Raw genomic sequence first — 8,091 nt, 5'->3', positions numbered from 1 at the left:
CCGCTCTCCTGTGCAATGGCGCCACCAATGAGAGCGTATTCCGAAATCTCGAACTTTTCCTGAGATCTCGTGAGACTTGGTGCCCTGTATGGTCTTGTTCAGAGAAACTGACTAGACTGTGTTCACTGTTCGCAAACATGTATCTGTTCAAGGAAATCATTTACTGTTTCCCATCACACAGCTTCTGCTCTTTCCCGGACTGCCCCGGCATCCCCCTCGCAGAGGCTGGCTCAGATTAGGCGGCGAAAGAAAAAGACTCGGGAAGAGATGTTCATGGAACTGATGGCCTGTTCCAGAGCCGAGGCAGCAGAGCAGAGACAGTGGAGGGAGAGCCTATGTCAACAGCATCGCACACACATCCAACGGGAGGATAGGTGGCGGCAGGAAGACCATCAGGCGACTCAAACGCTGCTTGGGCTAATGAAGGAGCAAATGGACACGCTCCGGCGCCTTGTTGATGTTCTGCAGGACCGCAGGCAGGAGGTGAGAGCCCCCCTGCACTGTATCTGCAACCACCCTCCAACGCCAAGAAGTCCTGTCCCCCCCCACCGAAAATTACAAGACGGAGGGGCGGTAGGGGCCGTGAGAACTGTCACTGCACCACAGCTGAGCGCTAATGTTCCACACACCTCTGACGCTATAACTGTTTAGAAGCGCTTCCCTTACAGGATCACCCAGTCCCAAATCCAAGTTTCATCACCCCACTATGTAGTAGATTAATAAAAGCTGTTTGCTGTTGTTCACTCTTTCCGTCACGTCTTTCGTGTCAGAAGACTGTGTATGTGGGGGGGGGCAGGGGATTTATAATTGCACGGGATAGCCTACATTAGCAGGGTACAGACTATCGGGGGCAGGATCAACTGCAGGGCACACATAGACTGCAGTCAGTAGTCACCAGGGTCCCTCTGTGTGGTGTATGCTGCCCCGTGTCATTCTGTGATGTGTATGCTTGTCCACGGTCCTAGCGCCTGCCACCCCCTAATGTTAAGGCATGCTGCCCTTACCATGCACTTCCACCGTAGGCGCGATCCTCTCCGCTGCCCTGAGCCCCAACAAGAGCCCTCATCCACGGACAGATACTCACCCTTCCCCCACACCCCTCACCCCTTCCTACGCCCAAACCCACAGCCCAGAGCCTGCATCCAAATCCCTATGCAAAGACGGCACCACTCGCCCCTTCCTGCAAACCCACCCCTACATGCACAACCACTTGAAACCGTCCCCCACCCCAGAGACCTATGTAGGAGCAGGAGGCTGTCCGTACTGTATTGTACAAGCGGTCTGTACATCAGTGCACACCGTACCCAGCACAGTATGCGTCCATGTTTCAAACCCTGAACAGAAATGCAAAGTAAAGGAAAGATTTATTAAAAATAACTGTTCCATTTAATTTGTTTAAAAACGTGTTTTGGAAGTGGGGGAAACTTGGAGAACGGGGTATGTAACCGCAGATCTCACTCAACACATAGAGACACAGGCCCAGGATCAGCTTCTCTTAAAATCAAGTGTAGAGTCATAGGTTACCCTGCTCTCCGAGGAAACTTGCTTTCAAAGCCTCCCGGATACACAGCGCTTTCCGCTGGGATAGTTTTTCGGCACGGGTGTCTGGCTGAGCGTAAATAGCAGCCAGGCGATTTGCCTCAACCTCCCATCCGGCCAAAAAGGTCTCGCCCTTGCTCTCACAGACATTGTGGAGCACACAGCAAGCAGCAATAACTACGGGGATATTCTTTTCGCTGATGTCCGAGCGAGTCAGTAAGCTCCGCCACCTCCCCTTAAGACGTCCGAAAGCACACTCCACCACCATTCTGCACTTGCTCAGCCGGTAGTTGAAGAGTTCCTTCTCACTGTCCAAGGCGCCTGTATAGGGCTTCATGAGCCAGGGCATTAGCGGGTAGGCTGGGTCCCCGAGGATCACTGTAGGCATCTGCACATCCCCAAACGTTATTTTGTGGTCCGGGAAGAAAGTTCCTGCCTGGAGTCGTCTAAACAGACCAGAGTTCCTGAACACACGCGCGTCATGAATCTTGCCCGCCCACCCAACGAAGATGTTGGTAAAACGTCCCCTATGGTCCACCAGTGCTTGCAGCACCATTGAAAAGTAGCCCTTTCGGTTAATGTACTCGCTGGCCTGGTGGGCTGGTGCCAGGATAGGGATGTGAGTCCCATCTATAGCCCCACCGCAGTTTGGGAATCCCATCGCGGCGAAGCCATCTATGATGTCCTGGACGTTTCCGAGAGTCACTACCTTTGAGAGCAGTTGCTCAACGATTGCGTGGGCTACTTGCATCACAGCAACCCCCACGGTAGATTTGCCCACGCCAAAGTGGTTCGCTACTGACCGGTAGCTGTCTGGCGTTGCAAGTTTCCAGAGGGCTATGGCCACTCGCTTCTGCACACTCAGGGCTGCTCGCATCCGTGTGTCCTGGCACTTCAGGGCAGGGGCCAGCAAGTCACAGAGTTCAAGGAAAGTGCCCTTACGCATCCTGAAGTTTCGCAGCCACTGTGATTCATCCCAGACCTGCAGCACTATGCGGTCCCACCAGTCCGTGCTGGTTTCCCGGGCCCAGAATCGCCGTTCCACACCATGAACTTGACCCATTGCCACCATGATCTCCATGGTGCGGCGTACCCTGCTTTGTGAGAGGTCTGTGCCACTCTGTGAATTCCTGTCCTCACCGCGCTGCCGGAGCCTCCTCGCCCGATTTCTCAGCAGCTGACTGTGGAAGAGGTGGACGATAAGGTGCGAGGAGTTGACAACGGCCATAAGTGCAGCGATGATCGCAGCGGGCTCCATGCTCGCAGTGCTGTGGCGTACGCGCTGTAACTGACAAGAGAAGGGCGCGAACAGATTTCCCGCCGGCGCTTTCAGGGAGAGAGGGCGGGAGTGACGGTTCAATAATGACAGTTACCCAAAACCACCCTCGGCACATTTTTCCCCCCAGCAGGCATTGGGGGCTCTACCCAGCATTTCAATGGGCAGCGGGGAGTGTGGGAACTGTGGGATAGCTTCCCACAGTGCACCGCTTCCAAAGTCGACGCTGGCCCCGTGAATGTGGACTCAGAAATTCGAATTAGTGTATTTAGTATGGATACACAAATTCGACTTCATAAGGTCGAATCCACAAATTCGAACTAAGTTGATTCGAAATAGTCTTGTAGTGTAGACAAGGCCTTGGTTGGATAAGAATTGTTACAGCAATATTGATATAGAGGGGTGTAGCTTGTTCAGGAGAGACAGGCAGGAGGAGGTGTTGCATTATACACCAAGAATATATACACTTGTTCTGAGTTCCAGAACAAGGGTATATGGGCAGGCCCTTTGACAGTCTCTGGATAAAGATAAAAGTGGTAAAAAGTAGAAGTGACCTCATAATAGGGTGTCTACTATAGTCCACTAAACCAGAAAGAGTAGGAAGATGAGCAAAAAGAGCAGGAGGACTTGTGGCACCTTAGAGACTAACAAATTTATTTGAGCATAAGCTTTCACTCAAATAAATTTGTTAGTCTCTAAGGTGCCACAAATACTCCTGTTCTTTTTGCGGATACAGACTAACACAGCTGCTACTCTGAAACCTGTCATTAGGAAGATGAGGTATTTCTAGAACAAATAGCAAAAATAGGCAAAACCCAGACCTGGTGGTAATGGGGGACTATAACTACCCACACTTCTGTTGGAAAAGTAATACTGCAAAACACAAAATTTCCAGTAAATTCTTGGAATATATTGGGGACAACTTTTTAGTTTCAGAAGGCAGAGGAAGTAACCAGGGGGACCAGCCATTTTAGACTTAATTCTGACCAACTGGGAGGAATTGGTAGCGAATCTGAAGTTGGAAGGCAATTTGGGTGAAAGTGATCATGAAATGATAGGCTTTATTATTCTGAAGAGAGGAAGGAGTGAAAGCATCAGAAGAAAGGCAATGGATTTAAAAAAGCAGACTTTAACAAACTCAGAGAACTGGTAGGTTAGTTCCTACAGGAAGACAATCTAAGAGGAAAAGCAGTTCAGGAGAGCTGGCAGTTTCCTAAAGAGACAATATTAAAGGCACAACTGCAAACTATCCCAAAGTGAAGGAAAGATTGGAAGAATAGGAAGAGGCAATTAGGATTCCATCAGGAGCTCCTTAATGACCTGAAAATCAAAAAGGGATCCTACAAACAGTGGAAACATGGACAAAATGCCAAGGAGGAGCACAAAAGAACAGTGTCATCTGTTGGGACAAAATCAGAAAGGCTAAGTCACAAAATGACTCGGCACACCACTTCTGAAAGGTTGCCAACCCCTGATCTAGTAGGGTCTCGCAAGGGTCAGTCCTGTGTCTGATATTATTCAATGTTTTCATTAATGACTGGGATAATGGAGTTGGAGAGTATTCTTTTAAAATTTGCTGATGACACCAAGCTGGGAGAGGTTGCAAGCGCTTTGGAGGACAAAATTAGAATTCAAAATGACTTTGGCAAATTGGCCTGAATTCAACAAGTTGAAGTTCAATAAAGACAATTGCCATGGGCTTCATTTAGGAAGGAAAAAGCCGTTGTTCTCAAACCTTTGTTTTGATGACCCCTTTCACACAGCGAGCCTCTGAGTGCGGCCCTCCTCATAAATTAAAAATACATTTTAAATATTTAATACTATTATAAATGCTGGAGGCAAAGCGGGGTTGGGGGATGGAGGCTGACAGCTCGCGACCCCCCACGTTATGACGTCACGATCCACTGAGGGATCACGACCCCCAGTTTGAGAACTCCTGGGCTAGGTGGTAGTACTGCTGAAAAGGATCTGAGGGTTAGAGGGGATCGCAAATAATATGAGTCAACAATGTGATTCTGTTGCAAGTTATTATGGGATCTGTTTACACGTATTGCATGTAAGAGAACGGGGGTTATTGCTTGACTCAACTCAGCACTGGTGATGCCTCAGTTAGAGTACTGTGTCCACTTTTGCATACTGCACTTTAGGAAATATGTGGACAAACTGGAGAGAGTCCAGAGGAGAACAAAAATGATAAAAGGTTTAGAAAACCTGATTTATGAGGAACGGTTAAAAAAGCTGAGCATGTTTAGTCTTGAGAAAAGAAGACTGAGAGGGGACCTGATAACAGTTTCCAGGGCTCATACAAAGAGGACGATGATCAGTTGTTCTCCATGTCCACTAGTGGTGGGATAAGAAGTCGTGGGCTTAATCTGCAACAAGGGAGACTTAGGTTAGATAATAGGAAAAGCTTTCTAACTATGAGGATAGTTAATCTCTGGAATAGGTTTCCAAGGGAGTGCGTGTAATCCCCACCAATGGCGGTTTTTAAAAACAGATTGGCCAAACACCTGTCAGGGTTGGTGTAGGTTTACTTGGTCCTCCCTCAGCATAAGGGGCTGGGCTTGATGACTTCGTGAGGTCCCTTCCAGCCCTACATCTCTGTGACTCTATGATTCTTTGGTCCTGAATCCTCAACCCATTCCCTGGTAAGCTGTTAGTGTTAGGAGCACATTGAGCGCATTGACTGCAATGAATTACTCTGCATTTATAGTGATGACACTGAGATCAGAATACGGTCTGGTGGAAAATCTTTCTTTTAGGAAGTAGATCTGCAGTCTCTCTCCTGGACTTCAGGGAGATTTTTTTTGCCTGATGAAAGGAGAAATTTAGCAACCCCACTGCAGAACTGCCAGGCTGGGCTGTGGAACCTGAAGTGTGAAAGCTTGTAGTAAATACTGTACACACAATTGTTTCCACAGGGGATTCATTAACCATCCACAACCACATGCCATTTACAACCCAAGACCGTGACAATGACCAGTATTCAGGTAACTGTGCAACATCCTTTAAAGGAGCTTGGTGGTACCGAGAATGTCATTGGTCCAATCTGAATGGATTATACTTGAGAGGAGCCCATGAAAGCTATGCTGACGGGGTGAACTGGAAGACCGGCAAAGGGCACAAGTACTCCTACAAGCTGTCAGAGATGAAATTTAGGCCCGTGTAGCCAATCAGGGAGGCAGTTATAGTAATTACACTTCGCTCTTATGCAGCAATTATAGGCCTGTCATATCGATCATTTATCTGGAGACGTGCTGAGATGAATTCTTTTTATAGCACAATGTTTTCTTTGTCTTTCATGTTCTGTTTTTCTGCTCACACAATGAGAAGTGCAGCCATTTATGTAACAGAAAGTAGAAATATGAGCTCATTAGTCAGTCATGGAATGGATAAATCTCTGCAAAGCTACTAAATAAATGGTTAAATACACACGGACCCAAAGTCATAAGTAAGGCTGGAGCCCATCGCCTTCAGCACAACTGCAAGCCCCTAGTACTTGAGCTAAGTATCTTTAGCTGTGTGTAATGGGCCATTTTCTTTGTATACCAGCCACTAAGGGAAGACATAAAATTACACACTCAGCCACTGCAGTGCACTAGGACTAGAGCTGATAACAATAAGGCAAAAATAGTTTTGTGGAAAAAAATGTAATTTCTTAGCTGTTTTCATTTCAAAGGGTTGAAAATGAACCTATTTTGTTTTTGTTTTTACCAAAGTCCTGGTATTCTGTGTACAAAAAACATTTGTCATCATCATGAGAACATTTTTGATATAAAAAGAAATGCTGAAAAATGTCAGTAGAAAATATTGTGAATTTTTCCAGTCAAACAAAACATTACCATGATGTCAATGATATTTTATTAAAATGTTCATTAAAAAAAACCAAACATGATTTGTCCATAGATAAACTCTTAGGGTCTGGTTACACTGTGACAAAAACCCAGAGCACCATGTCTCAGTGCCTGGATTAGCTGACTCAGGCTCACAGGGCTTAAGCTGTAGGGCTATAAAATTGCAGTGTTGACATTCAGGATTGGGCTGGAGCCTGGGCTCTGAGACTCCCCCCTTTATGTGGTGTCATAGCCTGGGATCCGGCCTGAGTCCAAACATCTCTACTTCAGGGGCTGGCTACCTTTCAGAAGTGACAGGTTTCAGGGTAGCAGCTGTGTTAGTCTGTATCCACAAAGAGTTGGTTGGGTAATTCTCACCTTTTCACTTTCTCTGTATGTGTATATATATATCTCCTTACTATCTGTTCCATTCTATGCACCTGATGAAGTGAGCTGTACCCTGCGAAAGCTAATGCTTAAATAAATTTGTTAGTCTCTAAGGTGCCATGAGTACTGTTCTTTCAGAAATGCTGTGCCGAGTCTTCATTTATTCACTCTAATTTAAGGTTTGCGTGCCAGTACCGTATTTTCCGGCGTATAAGACGGGTTTTTGGGCTAAAAAACAACCCCCAAAAATCGGGGGTCGTCTTATACGCCGGGTATAAACTCCCGACCGCGGCTGGGATTTAAAAGGCTCTGCGCTGTCCGCCGCAGCGGGCAGCGCAGAGCCCTCTGACTTCCCGCCGCGGCTAGGATTTAAAAGGCTCTGGGCTCCCCGCCGCAGCAGGCAGCGCAGAGCCTTTTACACCCCAGCCGCGGCCGGGAGTCAGAGGGCTCTGGGCTGCCCGCTGCGGCGGGGAGCCCAGAGCCTTTTAAATCCTAGCCGCGGCTGGGGTGTAAAAGGCTCTGGGTTCCCCGCCGTGGCGGGGAGCCCAGAGCCCTCTGACTCCCGGCCGCGGCTGGGATCTAAAAGGCTCTGCGCTGCCCGCTGCGGCGGGGAGCCCAGAGCCTTTTAAATCCTAGCCGCGGCTGGGATTTAAAAGGCTCTGGGCTGTCCACCGCGGCGGGCAGCGCAGAGCCCTCTGACTCCCCGCCGCGGCTAGGATTTAAAAGGCTCTGGGCTCCCCGCCGCGGCGGGCAGCCCAGAGCCCTCTGACTTCCCCCCGCAGAAGGGGGGGGTCGTCTTATACGGCAAGTATATGGCAAAACTAATTTTTTAATGAAAAAATTAGGGGGTCGTCTTATACGCCCCGTCGCCTTATACGCCGGAATATACGGTAATGTTTTTAGAAGGTCTCTTTCTATATGTCTATAATGTATAACTGAACTATTGTTGTATGTAAAGTAAATAAGGTTTTTTAAATGTTTAAGAAGCTTCATTTAAAATTAAATTAAAATGCAGAGCCCACCGGACCGGTGGCCAGGACCCGGGCAGTGTGAGTG

Source organism: Mauremys mutica, chromosome 19 (genome assembly GCF_020497125.1).
Source record: "Mauremys mutica isolate MM-2020 ecotype Southern chromosome 19, ASM2049712v1, whole genome shotgun sequence".
NCBI lineage: Eukaryota > Metazoa > Chordata > Testudines > Geoemydidae > Mauremys > Mauremys mutica.
This window is presented reverse-complemented; position numbering follows the sequence as displayed.